Source organism: Nicotiana tabacum, chromosome 1 (assembly GCF_000715075.1).
Source record: "Nicotiana tabacum cultivar K326 chromosome 1, ASM71507v2, whole genome shotgun sequence".
NCBI classification, from domain to species: Eukaryota; Viridiplantae; Streptophyta; class Magnoliopsida; order Solanales; family Solanaceae; genus Nicotiana; species Nicotiana tabacum.
This window is the reverse complement of record NC_134080.1, coordinates 143,428,955-143,449,369: the sequence shown is the minus strand read 5'-3', so window position 1 is coordinate 143,449,369 and position 20,415 is coordinate 143,428,955.

Genomic DNA, 20,415 nt, shown 5'->3' with positions numbered 1-20,415 from the left:
GGAAATGTTCGCGGTGCACGATGTGGCATCGACATCAACGCCTCCTACATCTAAGGAGCCAAAGGATAAGCAAATAGTGAACTAGCAATCACGAGATTTATTCTCGGCTACTCCCGAATAAAACAAGCAAAGGACCATGTCGTGTCCCCGAAGCAAACGTTTGAAGCATATCGAGGCTCAAAGCGCCATCACCACTAAGGTATGACCATCTCCCCTTTTATTTACATCTTACACTAACCTTTGTGTGGATGCCCGGTTAGAACAGTCGAAGCGCTGTCCAGCTCGAAGACCTTAAGGTTGCAAATCATATGTTGTACTCTTTTCCTTCGATCGGGTTTTATCCCAATAAGGGTTTTACCGACAAGGTTTTTAATGAGGAAATATCTATATGCTATCTAAGGAGAATTTCACAAGTGTTCAAGGCTTCTTTTCAATAAACCTCGATTGTTGGGGGGCATCCCCCGGAGGATCACATTCTCGAAGAAGTCAAGATGAGCCAAAAAGTGTCTCAACAGGAAAATTATGTATCGGGCCAAATGGTCGAATGCACCGTGTCCCTATAAAATAAATTGAGCCCCTGACGGAAAAAACATGTATACTTGTTCAAAGTAATCAAAGAATATTTTCTTCTCCATCAAAACGCTTTACGCTTCAAAGAAGAATGCTACTTTTACAAGAAACGGCTTTAGAGATAGATATTTCCCGAACACTCAGGGACTGATGCCAAAAACTCGAGGCCACATGACCTCCGGTTCGGAAACTTCGAACTCATAAGCCCTCAATAAGGCAATACCAAGTTTACAAGGAATGGCTCGAGAGATAAGAAACTATCGACACTCGAGGACTGTCGCCGACTGTCACCTCCATCGATTTGTCGAAAACCTGAGGCTATAAGACCCCATGCGGGTAACCCCGAACTCATAAGACCTTCATAAGGCAACACAAAATCTATAAGACCTCAAGTAAGGCATGAATTATACTTGTACCAAGTAACCAAATCTGTAAGACCTCAAGCAAGGAGTGAATTAAACTTGTACCAAGCAACCAAAAGGCTTAAAAGGCTTCGGCCAAATGCAATGACTCCGGTCACTAGGCTCCGTCCAAACTCACGCAACTCGGGGATGCCCGACCGTTGCTATAAAATCACAGGCCTTCAATTACTTCGAAAAAACGTCAAAAAGAACCGGTTAATCAGGCTACCCTCGGTATAAGAAAAAGAGCTTCGATCATATCAGCTCCAAACAATAGGCTTTGAAACAACTCAGCCATCAAGAAAAACCACCCGAGGTGCTCATTTATCACTACATAACGACTCGCAATCGAGGCTCTTATCAAGATGTCGAAGAGTTAGGTGAACAAAAAAACTTCAAAAAGTCTTTAGGGAGGGAAAAATAAAGCCTATATTAGAGGTTGTACCGACCCAACGCATAAGAGCACTCTCGCTAGACTATATTAAGAGGTCATCCCAACCCAACGTGTAAGAGCCACTGTCGCCACCATATATTAAGAGGCCATACCGACCCCACGTGTAAGAGCCACTATTGCCAGCCTATATTAAGAGGTCGTACTGACACCACACGTAAGACCCTAAGAGCCACCTTAAAATTCAAAAACTTAAGGGTCAATGAGCTCGAGTAGAAATCCGACTCGGAGACTGAGCCCAAAATAGTTAGCTAAGAATTCCTAAGGACAAATGCATAACAGCCTACGATCCAGCCTAACAAGCCCCCAGGTCGAATTATAAACCTAAGGGTTTTTACTCAAAGGCCAATTCGTCTGGCTAATCATTGACAAAACGTCAAAACTCAAGAGAAAGAAAGACATACACAAGTAAATGGAAATTTATGAAGGGAGAAAACCGAAAGGTTTCTTAATATATGCACATATGAAACAATGCAAGGCTACACTTGCAAATGCTCTCTAATAGCCATGTACAAAAAATCAAAAAGAAAAAGTCTAGTCTACGTCCCCCTTGGGGACTGTGGCCCGTCGACCTCTTCTTCATCATCTTCGGCATCGAACAAAAGGAATTTGGTGTCATATTCGTCCGCCTTTGCCTACTTTATCTCTTCCAAGAGATTAAAGCCCCTATCATGGATCTCCTAGAGGGTTTCCCTCCGAGATTTGAACTGAGCATATTCGTTGCTTCTTCTCTCTTGATCGGAAGCCCCTCTCAGATCAGCTCGAGCGTCAGCAGCATCTTTGACAGCCACTTTCTTGTCGGCCTTAGCCTGAATCTTTTCAGCTTCAGCCCAGGCGTCCACGACCTCGGCCTTCATCTCCAAAAGGTCAAACTAAAGCCTTGCAATCCTGCTCATCTTAACTGAGTTGTTCTAACAGGCGTTCCGGAGCCGCACCTTGAGGGCAGAAACCTTGGCTAGAGCATTCTTCTTGGCAACAACATGGCCATCTATCTGAGCCCTTAGCTCGTTACACTCGTGCTTGGCCTGGCCAACCTTTCCCCAAAGGAATTCCAAATCCTTTGTCTTGATCTGCAACTGAGGTATCAAAATGTTAATCTCTAAGGATAGAAGAAAGAGCATGCATTCCCTCGGAGAAAAAGCTACATGTTTCTCAAAGTGGCTTTTCTAGTTTCGGCTTCGACTTACAAATAAGCCTGAGGGATTTCTCTCTATCTAAGTCTCTCCTTAACCGGGCTTCACAGTGGAACAGCTCAGACTTGAGTTTGTCAAAGGTTTATGAAAAAGAAGCTCAATGAGAAAATGAAAATGTAAAATCAGAAGATCAACAAAGTCGACCAAAGCTTACCATAGAACAAAGCCGTTGATCATACTCAAAGGTTGAGCGTGCATCTACTGGCCTGGTCTCACTGGCCCCAGTTGAACCAATCTCAGTGGGGACTTGGTCGCTCGAGACCGCGCTTGATTATGGCAGCCCCTGGTCTCGAACGTCCCTCGAAGCACCTTCGACGGGGGGTGAAGACGACGACTGAATTCCTGTATCCCTTGAAGTTCCTTCGATGGGGGGAGAGGACGACGGCTAAACACATGTATCCCTCGAAGTACATTCGGTAGGAAATGAAGATGTCGGCAAGCGAGGAACCACGTTTCCAAGGCTAGAAGCCTCAGATGCCGCAAGATCAGCAAATATATCTTCTTTGAGCCTTTGATCAAGGCTTGCCTCTCTATGAGCACCCTCGTCCTTCGAGGACTCCTTCTGTTTGTTATCAGTCCTCGACCCCAAAGTTTACGATTCTTCCTCCTCCCTGAGGGGAACAACCTCATCTTAGAAAAATCTCCAATGCCTGCGGTGACAGAGTTAGTACACATAAAAGAAAGTACCTTTCAAAGAAAGCAAGCCACACACCACGTACCGTGATGTTTTTCCTCCCATCTACCCTTGGCTAGATCTTGCCACATACGCTCATCGTAAGTCAAGCAAGCTACTAGTTTCCGAGACCAATCCACCAGGTCGGGAACCTTATATGACATCCACGGGATTGCTACAAAAAGGAACGGAAAAAGAATGCATCTTTAGAAATTCCGCCTCTACCATGGTCAAAAATAATAAGAACACAAGTGTACTAATTATGTGTGAAATTCTATTTCTCAGTAAATGGAAGGAACTTAGAGGGGATAATATCGACAGTCCGCACTCGGATGAAATGACTCATCCACCCTCGGTCCCAATCTTCTTCATTGCGGGCAAAAAAGGGTTGAGTGGATCTACGTTAAGAGTAATCAGGCCTCGATGATGCAAGGGCCGGAACAGTCTAAGAAGATGGCTGAGGGTAAACTCGAGCCCGACTTTATTTTCAAATAACTTCATCATCAACACTATCCTCCAAAACGACGGGTGAACCTATGCCAGGGTAACCTGACACCTTCTATAAAATTCGAGCACAACCCTACCGAGAGGGACCATCATAAAGGGGTACGTATATACGTTCAAAAACCCCTCGACATGAGCCATAATGCTCTCTTCTGGGGAAAGTACCTGCAGTACAACTTTTTCTCCCCATCCGCAGTCTTTTCTAACTTCCTCGAGGTACTCCTCACCTATTGAGGAGATAAACCTTGATGCATGATCCCGATGGCCCTGAACATTGGGAGGTCTCTCTAACACAAAGACCTGCATCGTGACAAAGCACCTCAAAGTTAGTTCACAAGATACCGGCGGTGTACCATTGACCAAGCGCAAAGCAGAGGCAAAACTCTCCTCTCCATGGTGAGCGGGTTTGGCTGTAGCAGCCATGACTATGATAAAATAAGAAAAAGGAAGGTAAAGGCTTGGGAGAAAGATTTTAAAATAGTGAGAGAACTAGCACAAAAAAGAGGTCTATAAAAGAGATAGTTAGTCAAAGTGGTGAAGTCCTCAGATAAGGGATAAGTAAAAGCATATATAGTGCAATCGACGACTGTTAGCCTATCTTGAAGGCCAATTGATTTTGATCATGTCAGTGCCATTTTTGGGGAAGTGTACCGGTGGGACCAACCCAGTCGCTTCACAACCATGGCACATAAATGATACTGTCAGACAACGCTCGGGAGCCGTTGAGACCCCAAGGATTTTTGTTATTACAAGCATCGATCCTAAAAAGCTATCGACCTAATCTCGAGATGGTGCCCGATCTCGAGGGTCCTGATTACTCCAAGTATGGGCTCCGAAGATACAACATAGAAATTCATAGGCTAACTCCGTGTGAACGCTGAAATATAAAATTCAAAGACTAGAAGCAGAAAAATCTTCTTACATTACCAAAAATATATTTACAACGGGAGTCTTTACAAGACCTTTTTCCCTTGAGAAATTCATACACAAAAAATAAAGGAAGATGACGTGGGTCTATTCTTCGCCATCACTACTCTCTAGATCATCTCCAAAACTCTCATCCGATGTGGTCGAGAATGATGATGACTCCTCCGAGTCTCGGGCTTTCTCAATCTCAGTAGAGAGATCGGTGCCTTTAGCGCTTGCTTCCTCGAGAGCCATCCTCCTTGCCTTTGAACGAGCGTAAGTGATAGCCCAAGTCAGCTTCTACTCGGCCTTCTCTGATATCTCTCGGGCTCATTCATTCATAGTAGCGACATCTTTCATGTATAAAGACGCATTTTATTCGGCCTCATACTTGGCCACAGATAGTGCAACAGCCTCCTCTTGAGCACTTTGAAGAAGACCCTAGATCGATGTCAGCTCCGTCCGCAAGAGTTCTCTCTCCCAGGTCATGACCTTTTTTTTCTCTTTCAGCTCGAGGATCTTCATATCCTTGGCTGCAACCTCTTCTCGAAGTAGCCCCACTAGGGCATCTTTTTGCCCAATCTGCAAAGGCAAAAAAAGTCGGTGAGCATCAAGTTATGAGAAATAAAAGACAAGTTCATGGATAGCATGATACCTGTTTAGCGAGGCCAGTCCTTTCCCGGTGCACTCCCTTCAAATTCGCCCAAAGCCTGCTCAACTCCTCCCTTTTTGGGTCAGAGGAGGCCTTCAACTCCTTTAGCTCCAAGATGAGTTTCTCGATCTCCTTCCCACATCATGAAATCTTGTCCCGAAGCCTAGAAAAGGCATGATCATACATCTTCTTGGCCTGCAACAAAGCAGGGAGGTTAGGAAAACAAAGGAAAAAAAATTTTGAAGCGTTAAAGATATGCCAAAGATTGTCGCCTGCTGTTGGAGCATCTCCGCATCCTCGAGAGCGATGGGAGCATCGAGGTCAATGTCCTCGTCGACACCGTCGAAGAGGTTTTTGAGTACATCTTCCCCTCTATGAGAAGCCCCGATATCGGCGGTATCCTGGTCCTGTGAGTCACTAATTTCCCCCGGTGAGTACGAATGGCCCAAATTAAAGCCACCCAAGGCATTAATTTCTCTAAGGGTCTCATCTTGCCCCCGAGAAGCTTCGGGTTTAAGACCTCTAGAGTCACCAGCAGTGGGTTCATTGGTGCAAACTATACCATGTTTGACTTGAAACTAGGGGACTGTGCCCGCACCCTGCTCGAGGGTCTCCTTAGCACGTGTTTGGTCCATACCGACAATCCCCGATTTGGTAGTTTTCTGCCCAGTAACTTGCGGAGAATCTACGCCTCATCCCATCCTTTGTACCAAAAGGTCTTCATCATTATCACCTTCATCCTCGATATAGGGAATTGCCACAACTGCCGAAGTCGACACCTTGGCGTTAGTCCGAGGCTTGCGAACTTTAGGTGTCTCTGCCTTGAGAGACTCAGCCAATGCCTCTTTTTTCCTCTTCTTGACCTTGCTAGGCTTCGAGGTCTCGTCTTCACCATCAGGAGACAGTCTCATCAACACTCCATCCCCGAGGCCTACACAAGCGTGATGCATCAAACTTACCACCATAAAAATATTCATAAGGAAAGATGGTACAGATAATAGTAAAGAGCATACCGTTGTTCTTAGCCTGCCACCGCGTTTCGGCCAAATAGTGCCAAGAACGATCGAGATATAGGAAAGTGGAATCCAACTATCTGATCCATCCCTATAGGTTTTGAACCGCGCCAGGGTACCAAATGGTGGCTACATAATCAAAGGAAGATCATTTTTTCATAAGGGGATAAAAAGGCACTAAAATATGTTTGAGGTAAGGGCACTTACGTTTCATATTCTACTCCTTCGGGAATGTCATCCTATTAGCCGGTATAATGTCCGAGGTCCTCACTCGGACAAATTGGCTCATCCACCCCTAATCCTTGTTTTCATTGATGCTCGTAAAGTAAGGCCTCGCGGATCGAGGGTGAAGCTTGATCACACTCTAGAAGAGACGAGGGCTGTATAATCTGACCAAGTGATTGAGGGTGAAGGTCATACCCTCAACATGGTTGGAAAAGTATCGGAACATACGCACGATCCTCTAGAAAGAAGGATAGATCTTATCGAGCGTCAATCAATACTCATGGCAGAAATCGAGAATCACCGGGTCTATCAGCGGGGAAGAAGGATTCGAAGAATCCGCGGGGCCTAAAGTAAATGGGTATGTATACACACTAGGGAGCATTTGGGAAGTGGAAAGGTTGAACCAATTGCAGTTTATGGGCTTCTCGATAGGCGTGTTGACAACGACCCTTACGCAGTCTTTTGAGTCTTGGCATTTAATTCTCTAATAGGCTAACGTCACGGAGGTATTATCGAAGAGGTAAGAATTCAAGATCATTTCTTGCAATTTTCATTCTAAGAAACGCGAGGACTTTTTGTATGCGAAAAAATAGGAGGGTACGATTTTATAGTCATCATGGCACTTCGTAAGGACTACCGCTAGAAAGCTCGAGGTTTAGTCCAGGGTTCGACCCCGCAGGTTCTCAATGATCGACCTCGAGGAAATGCAAATCAATGGTTGTGATGGACAAAAAGGAAGTTCCCTAGGCACGTGACTAAAGTTGATCAAGTATATTAGGCTAGTTCAAGCCCGTACCATGGCATTAAATGTCTTTACCGGCCTCAAATCCTTGCAATAAATGTGTCTATGCTATGTTGGAATTCCCCGTCATGTATAAAGGTGACTCCTGTCATTTTGTAACACACATAATATCAGATATATAACATTCAATAGAAGAACAAGAACATTCTTTTCTCTCTAACTTATACACATTCTCCTTTGATTCTATTACTTACATTTATTGTATTTCATTAATTGTTCTTCATTTATTACTCATTATTGATCTTAAAGAGCCTTCATCAATGCTCTCAAAACTATTAGTCCTTCATCCGCTATCCTCAGCTTCGTATCTATCTCGACCTCGAAGCCCCGTATAATCTGGCTCAAGGCCCCGATTCTTAACCACTCGGTTTACTTAAACATACTGCTTTCAAAATTCTTATCTCATTTTCTAATCTCACACTTAGCATCTACTACTTAACAACAAGCATAAAAATAAATCATGTATTTTTAGAACCACAAAAGCAAATCTAATTGTAATTACCATTTTCAACGTAAACACATGACACTATAAGTATTTCACAGTTTACATAGTTATCCAGAATTGCAGGTTGAGTCATTTACTCTATATTTCTTCCATGTCTTTTATGTACTTTTTTATGTGCCTTACATACTCGGTACATTATTCGTACTGACGTCCTTTTTGCTTGGGGATGTTGCATTTCATGCCCGCAGGTCCCGATAGACAAGTCGAGAGTCCTCCAAGTAGTCTATCATCTCCATTGAAGATGTTGGTGCACTTAATTTGCTCCGGAGTTGCTTATTTAGTCAGTATGATTTAGACGGGTATTGTTTGGTATGGCGGGCCCCTGGCCTGACCTTTATGTTAAGTGTGTACTCTTAGAGGCTTGTAGATTAATGTCATGTATATGAATGCTTGTATGGCCTTGGCGGCCTATGTTTTGAGTTTACAAATGATCATGTTGGCCTTATAGGTCCGTATATCACATGTATAATTTTTTTATACCAGGTTAGGTTGTCCTATATTGAGTATTCTTCTATGTTTATTATGGTTAGCCCATAATGGCATGTTTGGCCCATTTGCCAACGAAAGTACAATAAGAAAGAAGAGTGATGTTGGTACATGGTTATGTAAGGTACTGGGTGCTCATTGTGGCCCATAGGTTTGGGTCATGAAAAAAGGTGTATCAGAGTAGTTCTATCCTAGGGAGTCTACAAGTCGTGTCTAGTAGAGTCGTGTTTATGGGTGTGTCGTGCACCACACTTATAATCAGGAGGAAATAGGACATGTAGGACTGTCACTCTTTCTTCTTACTCTAGATCGTGTGGTAGAGCTCACTTATAACTAACTTCTATTTTATTCGTAACAAGACGATAGCTACATCGAGAAAGATGGTTGGTAAGAGATATAGTTGTGGAAGAGTTGAGTTAGAGGAACTCAATTTTGCATCATGCTTATGATAAGTAAATGTATAAGTTCTTCAACAGATCATATGTGTACTAAGATGTGTAAGATTCTCTTGATAAGGAGCCTTAAGACATGAATATTTATCTACCCTTATGGTAAAAAGCAACGAGAGAATCAAAAGGTAGATACAAGTTTCAACAACTAAAAGAAGAAAGATGAAGAATTCAGGAAAAGAGATATAAGTATTTTGAGTTACCTTCAACAGTAGCAGAGGTATGTACAATTGGTCACACTAATCTCAGTTATGCCCTATAGGAGCTAACAGATATAGTTTAAGAGAAGGACGGGTTATCAAGATCTGGCTAGAGTTAGAGTAACCCAAAATAGGGGATGGATTGGAAGAGTTAGTTTACATTTCCAAAGGAAAGTGCAAAAGTGGTAATGGATCTCCTTGTGAGACACCAAGATAGTTCACTCTAAAATAGTACAGCTAGATATGAGTGCTACAAGGATAGGCACTGGAAGCCAAGAAAGGATAAATATTATTTTAGTATGACTCCCATCCCTAGTAGAGAGATAAGGATAGGCAACCCAAAGAGCCAGTTGATGGAGTAAAGGGGAATTAAAAGCAAAAGACTATCTTGTTGAAGTTTTCAAAATAAAGTGATAGACAGAAATGTTGGTAGGATATAGGAAGAGAGCTAATGAAGCATTAAGAGTAAGATGTAATACATGGATTGCAACAGTAAGTCAAAAAGATGATAGTATTACAGAGTCTATAGTCAAGTGAAGGAAAAGACGAGAGGTGACAAGCATTGAGAAAACAAAAGAGTATAGGCCATGAGTCATATCCTCACTTCGGCAAATATGTTCATGACTCCAATGCAACTACCGGAAGGAAAAGTTAGACCCTAGAGTAATATAGATCAGTATGGGCTAGTGAACAATGTAAAATAAACATGAATTAGGGACTGAGTGATTGGATAATACTCGGCATCATGGGAGTTTCAAATTTCATTCCAGTAATAATAGAATAGATAGCAGAAGAAGATTCATGAGAAATTCAGAGAATGGTCATTCAGGAAGACGCTTCTCTAAGGCAAGCAATGTGTGCAAAGTTAAGCTTGAAGGACTATGTGTGCCAGTTACACTAAGTGCCACCCTTGCGAGTAAGGAATTTCGTTATCCTTGGTACAGAAGGATTACCGCAAGGCGAGTAAGGGTCATCGATATTGTGAGAAGACGCCAGTGATGAAGAGGTAAAACATCTATAGGTAGATCATTGTAGCGCTAAATATTAGTACTTCCCTAAAGGGGGGAATGTGGAGTGAGTTGGAATTAAGTCAGAATTAAGTGGTTCTAGTAATTATGGAATGGTAAAGGAAGAACACGATAAAATAAAAAAAAGGATGAGATTACACTTATCCAAAGCCTGCAGATATGCTACGATACTAGAGTATTATGCAAACATAAAGTCAAGGAGAGGAAGTAAGGGTTCCTGCTCGAGATGTTATTGATTAATAAGGAGTCAGTGCGAGAGGTAAGTTAAGACAAAGGAAATAACCCAAGAAAGATTACACATAATATTGATATGGGAATGGGCCAACAAGTAGCTAGTAGTTGATTCAGGAAGAGCCTAACTATAGCTATATAAGAGGATATAGACAAATCAACTAAACGTGCAAGATAAACATAGGGAACCCCAATATGGGGAATTCAACCTCGCAGTTATGGCATCGTGATCCTTGAAATATATCCATATAGGAGTTGGGGAAGTTAAAAAGGTATCGTATGAGTGTTACGGAAATAAAAGGGAGTGCCGTTGTGAAGACAATAAAAATATTAGTTTAGAAGTAACCCTACAATCACAAGGGCATAGAGATAAGTAACTAAGGATAATTATAGGAGAGGAAGAACATCAAAAATTCCGTCAGGCATATGATGTGATAAGCTCGCAGCCTTACAAGAGTCAGAGGATCCCCCCCCCCCCAAGTACTACAATGAAAGACTAGTTGAGGAAATAAGGAAGAAGGATTTAATAAAAGCATAGTGACCTAAAGAGGAAATGGTTGTGTAACAACAGTCTAACTACAAAATTGTATGCACTCCAAAAGAAAGTTGCACCTACCATGGCTAATGATCAGGGAGTAAACCCAAAAGTAATATTCGAGACCATATGAGTTGCACAAAAACTTCGGCATGCGTGAGAACTTAGATAAGCTAAGTATACATGGAGAAGGGGGCAAAAAGACCAGGAAAAGCAAGTGCTTACGTTTGAAGAAAGCTGAAATGGAACAAAAGGAATTATTCGATTAATCATCAGCCGTAAAAGACTTCTATATAAGTTAAAAGCAGGAATTGGATCCTAATCATAGACAAAAGATTGAATCATTAGAAGATTATATCATGGTTTTCCATAGCGTACATAAAGGGATAAAGTAATAACTAAATGCCATGAGCCATAGATCTGAAGATAGCTTAAACCTACATAAAGGCTAATCAAAAGGAAGAGGAAACCAAAGAGTTACATAAACTAAGTAAATTAGGAGTCTGCTTATTGGATCCAAAAAGTTATAGACATCATGATTGAGAACATTGTAGAATCACTCTTAATATTAGAGGTACAAGAGAGATAGTACTGTAGCCATATTCTATAACGGCTCTACTATAAAGCCAATTATAAGTGTCCCAACATCATAAGAAGTTAGTATGAAGCTCTCACGAGATTGTGTAAAGAGCTGAGTGTATTATAATAAAAGTTCAAGACGTGGATGTGAATTATACCTATGTGGAGGGGAGGTCATGAAAGAAATACAAGATGTGATGCGTGGCTTTATGGTAAGTAAGGTAAAGGTGAACAACGTACGAGATACTCAAAGGCAGAAAATTGTGAATAATTCGTACTTCAGATAGATGGCTAGAAGCATCGGGATCCAGTATCCAGGAATAATAGAAGTGTCATTAGTTACATACCTTCCAGCCCATGGTTTCTAAGTATCTAGAGGTCTAGTTAAGGGAGTAAACAAGAGTTAGAGACGATGCGGTGTCTCTCTTAATGTTCCAGAATAACATAAGAAAATTTATGGTGCAAACAAGTTGAAGGAAGGTTGCGAATAGTATAAATAGATACGTATAGATCGCAAACTAAAGTATGAAAGAGCGACAAGATTTAGGGAGGTCATGAGTAATGATAAGAAAGGGCAAGTGAGAAGGTGACGAGAATGGATAATTCTTTAGGATTAAGCCCATGTAAACAAGAGAGCTGATGATTTCTCTAAGTTGTAGAAAGCTCAATATAGCCGAATGAACTCAAAGCAGTCTAAGACTAGTAGCATTTCGAATAGATGGAATGCTGCCTTGGTAATAGAATGAGGGTGTAATTGTGATAAATAAAGGGATTACAAGAATTGTACAGGACTAAGATACACACGTAAGTGAATAACATTGGGATGCAATGAAATACGGGTATGTAAGTATAGTATCGTATCACCCTAGGTCTATCAGAAAAATCACTTCAAATGTTCCACGATGCAACATGAGCCCTAGTGATTACATAAGAGGTTTCAAGTTATCAGTGGTACTGTGTAGATCAATATTGAGGGGAATCAACAATAGATGGATACAAGTCACAAAGTATGAGGTGAAATTAGGCCGTCACTCTTAAGATGAACAAGTTGTGAGGAAGCATTAAAGATCTTAGATTTATACATATGGGATAAGTAACGAAACTAACCTGGAGTATGGTAGCAGACCTCAGTAACGATAAATCTAAGTAAGAGTCGTGGTTTAGTATGACCTACTTAGATGCAATAAAGTCATACGAATGGATAAGCAGATCTATGAAATAAGATATAGCAATATTTGTAAGTTCAAAAAAAGTACCGAGCAAAGAACTTCAAGTATATCTATAGATGCCCAGAGGGACATACTGTCAAGCTCTGTATATGTTTATAAATTAAGGCTTAGAGATTGGCTAAAAGCTAGAGGAAAAAGGAGAGAAGAGTTTCATAAGCGCACTTACAAAATCAGAGTCATACAGGCTGCATGACAGGAGGTAGTAACAATTATGAGATTGGAAAGATTTCGACCACAAGTTGTGGTATGAGAAAAAGGACTAAAGGGGGGAATACCCAAGACTTTGGAATTATTCACATAACGATTGCCCAGATGGCAATGACAGTACTAAAGTATTCGAAAGCCATAAGTTATGAAAATGATAAGTGCATCAGTCAACATTCATGGACGATTTTTCCAAAGGGGGAATGATGTTACACCCCATGTTTTCGCACATGAAAGTATGCCATTAGTGAATTGATGAAAACTCGGGAATGAGATGTTACATCCCGCATTTTTGGACGTTAAGGTTTCGTCGTAAAGATAATCGACTCAAGCTGGGGAATGACATTATTTTGAGGTTACAAGTATTATGCTATTTCAAACAAGGGATAATTAAATTCGTGAAGGTGAGAATGAAAGCAAATCGAAGAAAATGAGTTTCGTCGAAGCTTGACAATTTGGGATAAAATAGGGTCCGAGCTATAATACCCGATATTTATGGACTAGTGTCATACAAGGTACTACATGGCCATGATAGTAAGGTGTACAAGGTATGTTAAAAGTAAGTAATATTTTAAGTAATTTAAGATAATTCTTGTATAATGAGATATTACCCAATTAATTAAGTAATTTAATTGGATAAAGATTAAGGGCATGAGGTGGAAGCCCCCATTCAAATTAAAATGACTCATAGCTTAGAATGAAAGGTGGCCATTTAAGTGTCATAGACATGACACTTACGTAAGTATATTTGAAGTTTGGCCTTAAACCAATCAAAGGTGATCCTATAGCTTTCTTTCTAAATTCCAAACATTTAAAGACCCTGTTCTCTCATTCTTGAAGGCTACTATAACATTCACATTTAATTTGGTGTTCTTTCATTCCTGGAAAAGTCATCATAAACGTTTATTCTTTAATTGTTATGATGAATGAGTTAACAAACTTGCAACACCATAGTTAAAAATAATTCTTTGGGAATTCATTCCAAAAATTATCCAAGTTTGAATGACTAATCTACGACCTTCTCGAGCTCTTATGAGAAATTAACGTATGTTAAGGCTAGCCCTTATTTCTTTTGGCACGATCCATACGATACAAACGAAACGAGCAAATGCACAACTTCCATAAATGACTCTACTAATAGATACTAGAGATGCTTATGTTCTTGACTCCCTATGTGTCATATTATTCTATTATCTATTCATGGGTCTCAAAAATACGTAAGTTGATAAGTTTATTTTGTGATATTAATCAGAAGCATAATAGTCTTATGATGTACCGAGAGATTTTATTAACGTATTTCAAGCATTTCGTGCATTTATACATGATCATTGACCCATGACCAGATGATGTTATATACGTGTATATATATGTATGTGGGATATGGGAAAGGATATGGCGTTATATACGCACCACTACCTGATCAGCTGGTATACGTTGATGATTTTACCCACAGTGGCCGAGATGATATGATGGGATGCCCTCAAAGGCTTGATGATGTTATGAATACATGTACCTATGCACGACATAAAATTCATACGTATATGCATGACACTATAAGTATTTCACGATTTACAGAGTTACCCATACTTACAGGTTGGGTCATTTACTCTATATTTTTTCCATATCTTTTATGTAGTTATTTATGTGCCTTAACACTCGGTAAATTATTTGTATTGGCATCCCTTTTGCCAAGGGACGCTGTATTTCATGCCCGCAGGTCCCGATAGACAAGTCGAGACTGAATTTCACTCCATAGTGGTCTTCCTCAATTAACTTCTTGAAATTCCCCAATAATATCAAATTATTCAAAGGTTTGAGAGGGAATTTCATGGTATGAGTGATTCCATGTGACATTGACCAGGCTTATTTCTTCTTTATTAGCCCCAAAACGTCTATGAAACCACTCCAATGTAGACTACTTCATATTGGCCTCCTCAATCCTAGATTTAATAGGATTAGGAGCCTTGTCCTTTTCCAAAACTTGAACCTCATCCCTATAGGTTTGACAATCCTAGTAGGAGTAGGATTCCCATTCTTCTCATTATCCAGAACTTTTTCCACTGCTTCTTTTTTCACACGCTTTTGTTCTTCAATTGTTTGAGTCCCTCATCCAATAGGATTTGGAACTCCTTCTATCGCAGCTACCCTAATCCCATTGGATATAGGATTAGAGGTTAGAATTTCCAGCATTATTAACCTTCTCCTTCTCTTGGGCACTCTTTGATTCCTTTAGCAGTTGAATCTTCTCTTTTTCTTTGGACTTGTCCGCCCCTTTGACATCGATAATCCTCAAAGTTTGTTGCTAAATTTTCTCTACTTCTAATGCATCAAACTTGTTCTTGGTTGGTACTACATCTTCCTTTTCCTTTTCTTTCAATTTGCCAACTTCCTTCTCCTTGTTCTCCTCAATTATTTAGCCATTTTTGTCTCTTTCATACCTATTCTTTCTTCATTGCATCCACGCTTGTCATGCCGGATTAGCAATAGGTTTCCCAAGTACCTTTCTATTGGTTAGTACCTTGGTAGTATTAGCTGCAGTGCCTACAATTTCTTTTGCCTTGTTATCTTTCTCAACTTCCTCATCAAATCTCCTGTGCAATTCTGGATTCATCACCCAGCACTCCTGCTCATTATGCCATTGCTTCTTACATGTTCTACAATATTTACGCATATAATCGTATTTGATTTTGATCCACTTAAAATCATTGGGACCAAACTAATCTACTTCTTCAGCAATCTTAATTCTTTGTGGAAATTTTGGATAGAAAATTGACTTCAACTTTTACTTTAGCACAACTTGGTCTAGTACAATTTTCTGTGGCAAAATCAACATGTAAAGGAGTACCTACTGCACTTTCCAAAGAGAAAACGAACTTCTTACCAAAGAAGTTAGGAGGCAGCTCTGGAAAACTTATCCAAGCTATAGCAACCAGAGTCTCTTCGTCAGGTTTCCATCATGGATTCCACTTCGTACATCTTATCTGCCACATATCTCCATGGGATTTCAAATAAAATGCTTGTTTAGATAAGAGATGAATGTAATCCTCCTACAATGATAATCGTATCAACACATGATTATCTCAATTAAGCCAATAGCACGGCCTCCCTTCAGTTCACACTGTATAGGAATTACTTTAAGTAATTTTGTGATCACAAGCTTCCCATAGGAAAATTTTCCAAGAACAACTAATTGTAATCCCTGTTGCACGATCGATTGTTTTACTTCATGTTTTTTTTTTCACTTGATTATAGGCTCCCCGTGTAAAAACTCGAAAGGTTTAATAGGTATTTGGTCTAGGGTTTGGGCTAGGGTTTGCATTGGTGCATTCAATGCTTTGTGTTGTAATAATTGCGCATAATTTTGGATTGGATTAGCCATTAAAGTCTCACGAGAGCTTCTTGTGGTAGTGTCGCAATCGCCAGATCGCCAAAGCTAGGGCTTCTTCGTGTTGACTTGTCACTTATTCTTTTTCTACTTGAATATTATAATTTTTAGAGTTATCTTATATACTACAGTTTTCACCATCCATAACATAGCATATTACTTACAAAATATTTTCGGGAGAGAGTGCCCCCGCCGCCAATCTTTTGAAGGATAAAGATATATCCCCCTTATTTCCCTGCTCAATCCACTACTTCTTTCCTTTTATAAAAATTTGAATATTGATTTGGATATGAATTGATTGATATTTGAAAAATGTAATATTTGAGGATTGTTTTGTTAGAACATAAAATCACAATTGAAGTATTGTAAGTGAAAATTTGAGCAAACTTGAAAATCTTCTTTAATCTATTTTTCAAATTTCAAACTCGATATTTCAAGTTTGAATTTGAGTAATGGGCCGTTATTATAAACAAACACTTAATTAGAATAATTTCCAAATATTATTTTAAAATGTTGAACTAATATATATGGAAGTGCGGTGAAATATTTGTTCCTAATACAATAACGAATATGTTTAATGAAATGATGAAAGTGAGCGAAGGGAAACTATTTTTGGTAATACACATCTTTGTGCTCATTTAGGTCGCGGCAGTTGGATGTTGTCTACCTAGTTATATAATTAGTGAAAGGCGCATAATCAGCTCAGAAAATAAATTAACTTTTAAGGTTATAGTATCCTGATTTAATTAGAAACGATTAGTTTGGCATATCATTTAGACGCTAGAGAGGGTGAATATTGTGTTAATAGATTTTTTATCTATTCAAATTTTGCCTACTAATATACCCAACTATTGAACTTACGTAGAAGGAACGTGTTCTTTGTACTAGTATAACCTGCTCTTGCAGTAAATAAAGTGCCAAAAATAAATAAAAAAAATTACGTGAAAAACTTTATTGCTCAAGAGCGTAAAAATTACAACGAACCTCTGTGATTTCTTTCAACAAGACTTTACTATATAGATTCGTGACTCATTTTTTTAACATACCGATGCCCCTCTGGTCCTCCGTGATATTCATATGTTCACATGCTCTTATGCTCCCAGAATCCGCTTTGCACCTTTTTTCACGTCCCGACCTTGGGAAGCATGACTGGCGCTGAACCGAAGTAACTCAGTCAAGCAAGCCCACGTGGTGCCTACCAACCAGCATTACCCATGAATAATTCAAAAAGAAATAATATGTAACCATCAATCGAGAAGATAGGAATACCCAACACTAATTTTTATTCAACAAATGGGGTTTCGCTGGTCGATAACAAAACAATACAAGTCCATAGTTCAAAAGTGGAAGCATCCGACAAAAATATCATTTTTTTGTTTCCCCAAATTCAAAACACGATCACAATATGTCGATGGAGCCTCTAAATAAACAAAAGAATAGTATGGTAGTGCTGATGACAAGCCCACGGATATACCACAAATTATAATGTACTAGGATTAAACAACATAAGGCCTAAATTAGCTGAGAGTATGGTACAACTGTCGAGAACATGTGCCACCTGCTGAGGTACCATAACCATCCATTAAAGATGCATTGTCCTTTACAAAAAAGATGTTTGTACATATGGAATTGTAATAGTATGTAAGCTAAGTACCCTCACATGGAATAGAATAGAAACATAAGGAGATATAATCATGGGATTTGAGTGAAAATCGAGAGTAATGAAAATATTATGTTAAAACATAAAGAAAGCAAGTGTACATAAGTAAAATCCTCAAATAGGCATTAACAATTTGGTTGGAGGTCAGTAGCTACCGACACACCATCATGCTTGTGGCATAGAGTCCGATCTCGGCCCGATCGGCTAAGCCGTCTGATTCCAATGTATGGGGTTTCTACTGTGAAACAACCATATACGCGATATGGTGTATGATGTTAGCCCAATTGGCTAGGCCATCTCACCACAATGTCGTGTGGGTCGGCATGGTCTTTTCTAGCAACCAATTTATCCCAATTAAGGAGAATAGTCTCATTAAACTATGAATGGGAATCGTCTCCCAATCATATTTTACATTGACATGTGTAGTTTCGGGCTTAATCCTTTACAACCCACCCTTTCTCGGGACATAACGATACTCCCAATAATATTTGACATAAAGAAATTTATGAAGGCATTTTTTTTATTTGTCCCTGGGGACTTACAACACAACATTACTCTCATTTTGGCAAATGGCCACATTTTATTTTCCTTTCTTGCCGTGGCTTTGTCACGACCTTATCCTATGGTCGCGACGAAAACTGGAACTAACTACCGATTACCAATAACCTGCTATCGCATACTCATAGATAAACTATTAAAATCATAAATAAAGCTTTAAAATGGAAACATACTATATCCAAGGATTTTATACAACTAGATGGACGATAAGACCTAACATGACTGTTGTACAAACTTTACCAAAACCACTGGATTCGTGTCTATAAGTCTTCTAAGAATATTTGCTTAACTTAACATAAGGAAGGGACAAGGCCCCGCCAAACCCATCTATACAACTAGACATACCATTGTACTCGCAACTCCAGAACAATGAAGTGTCTTTGAGTCTGCTACCTGTATCCTACTGATGTTTGTCTTTTCTCGAACTACCTAGACCTACGGGCATGAAAACGCAGCATCCCCTTAGGAGAAAGGGACGCCAGTACAACTGATGTACTGAGTATGTAAGGTAGAAATATAATCATAAATAAACTAGGTAACATCATGGACAGTAATAATATAGCTGAAATACAACCACTTCTCTAAACTATCTATATGTTAGCCTAGAAAGACAGTACAAGAAACAAGAAAGTCAATGAAGTATGTCAGAAGGATTGAGAATACATATGAAACACATGTCATATCTGGAACTGCCATCCTTACTGAAATAAAGAGTAACATAAAGAAGATCGAAATATAACTAAAGTGCATCGCTTACTTCTGAATCGGTTATCATACTAGTGATACTAGATCTATATGTGGTGTCTCTTATATTTGTATACATACTATCATAATCTATATAAGTGCATGAACGATGTCTCACTCAATGACATTTGCACGCCCAAATATGTATATCTGTCTGAACGGTCTTAATGTGTTTGAACGATATGTGTCTAAACACTCATACATCTAAATGCTATGTGTCTGAACACTCTGCGTCTGAATGCTATGCATCTGAATGCTACTGTCTAAACGGTTACTATCTATATTTATCTGCATCAAAAAGTCTAAATGTCTATCTCATGTATAACTATAGAGTGCTAAACCAATTGATAAGTTGGTATTTTACCAACTTACCTTGTCTTTAAGCTTAGATTTATGCAATGTTTGATTGATAAAATCATGTGTTTAATGTCGTTTACTTCTATATTATAGGTTTTATCCGATTTAGAAGTGATCACAAAGAAACCAAGGGGAAATGAGTCAAAAAGAAGTTGAAAGAAGAAAATTTGGAAAATGGCCTCAGATGTCGCAATTGTGACATAGATGTTGGAAATGCGAAGAAAGCAGTGTTCGCAGATACGAAAAAGGACACCAGAAATGCAAAGTCTACCCATTCAAGCAGTGTTCGCAAATGAAAAAAAGGACTTCGCAGATGCGAAGTCAAACCAGAAAGTCAAACTTCGCAAATGTGAAGTCTTTATTGCAAATGTGATAGTCAACAGGAAAGTCATTCTTCGCAAATGAGAATACTAATTAGCATATGCGAAGATCGCGCTTCAATTCTTGGTAATTCTGTATTTTCACACTTTTTGTCCCCTAACCCTTTAATATATGACCTAGTTGATTGGAAAAACATCTTTGGCTTGTTTTTCAGTCTTTGGGCTAGAGAACACAAGTTTGGAAGCTAGGAATCTTGCAGACACACTTTGTTCTTGAAGATTTGAAGTTTTTGGTTGAGAATTTCTTATCCATTTATGTTCGTTTCTTCATCTCCTTACTTTGTATTATATATCTAAGTTTGTAGTATTTATTCTAACACTTGAATCTTGTATATGGGAATATTCATATTTAAAGTGTGGATTAAATATCTTGTTGTGCTTATGTATTGAACGATTTTTATTTATTGTGAAGTGAGTTATTGTTTCTTTAATTATTCTTGTTCGTTAATGTTTCCAAAAGGATTAGCTAACTCTGGGACTCGCTCATTAATTTTG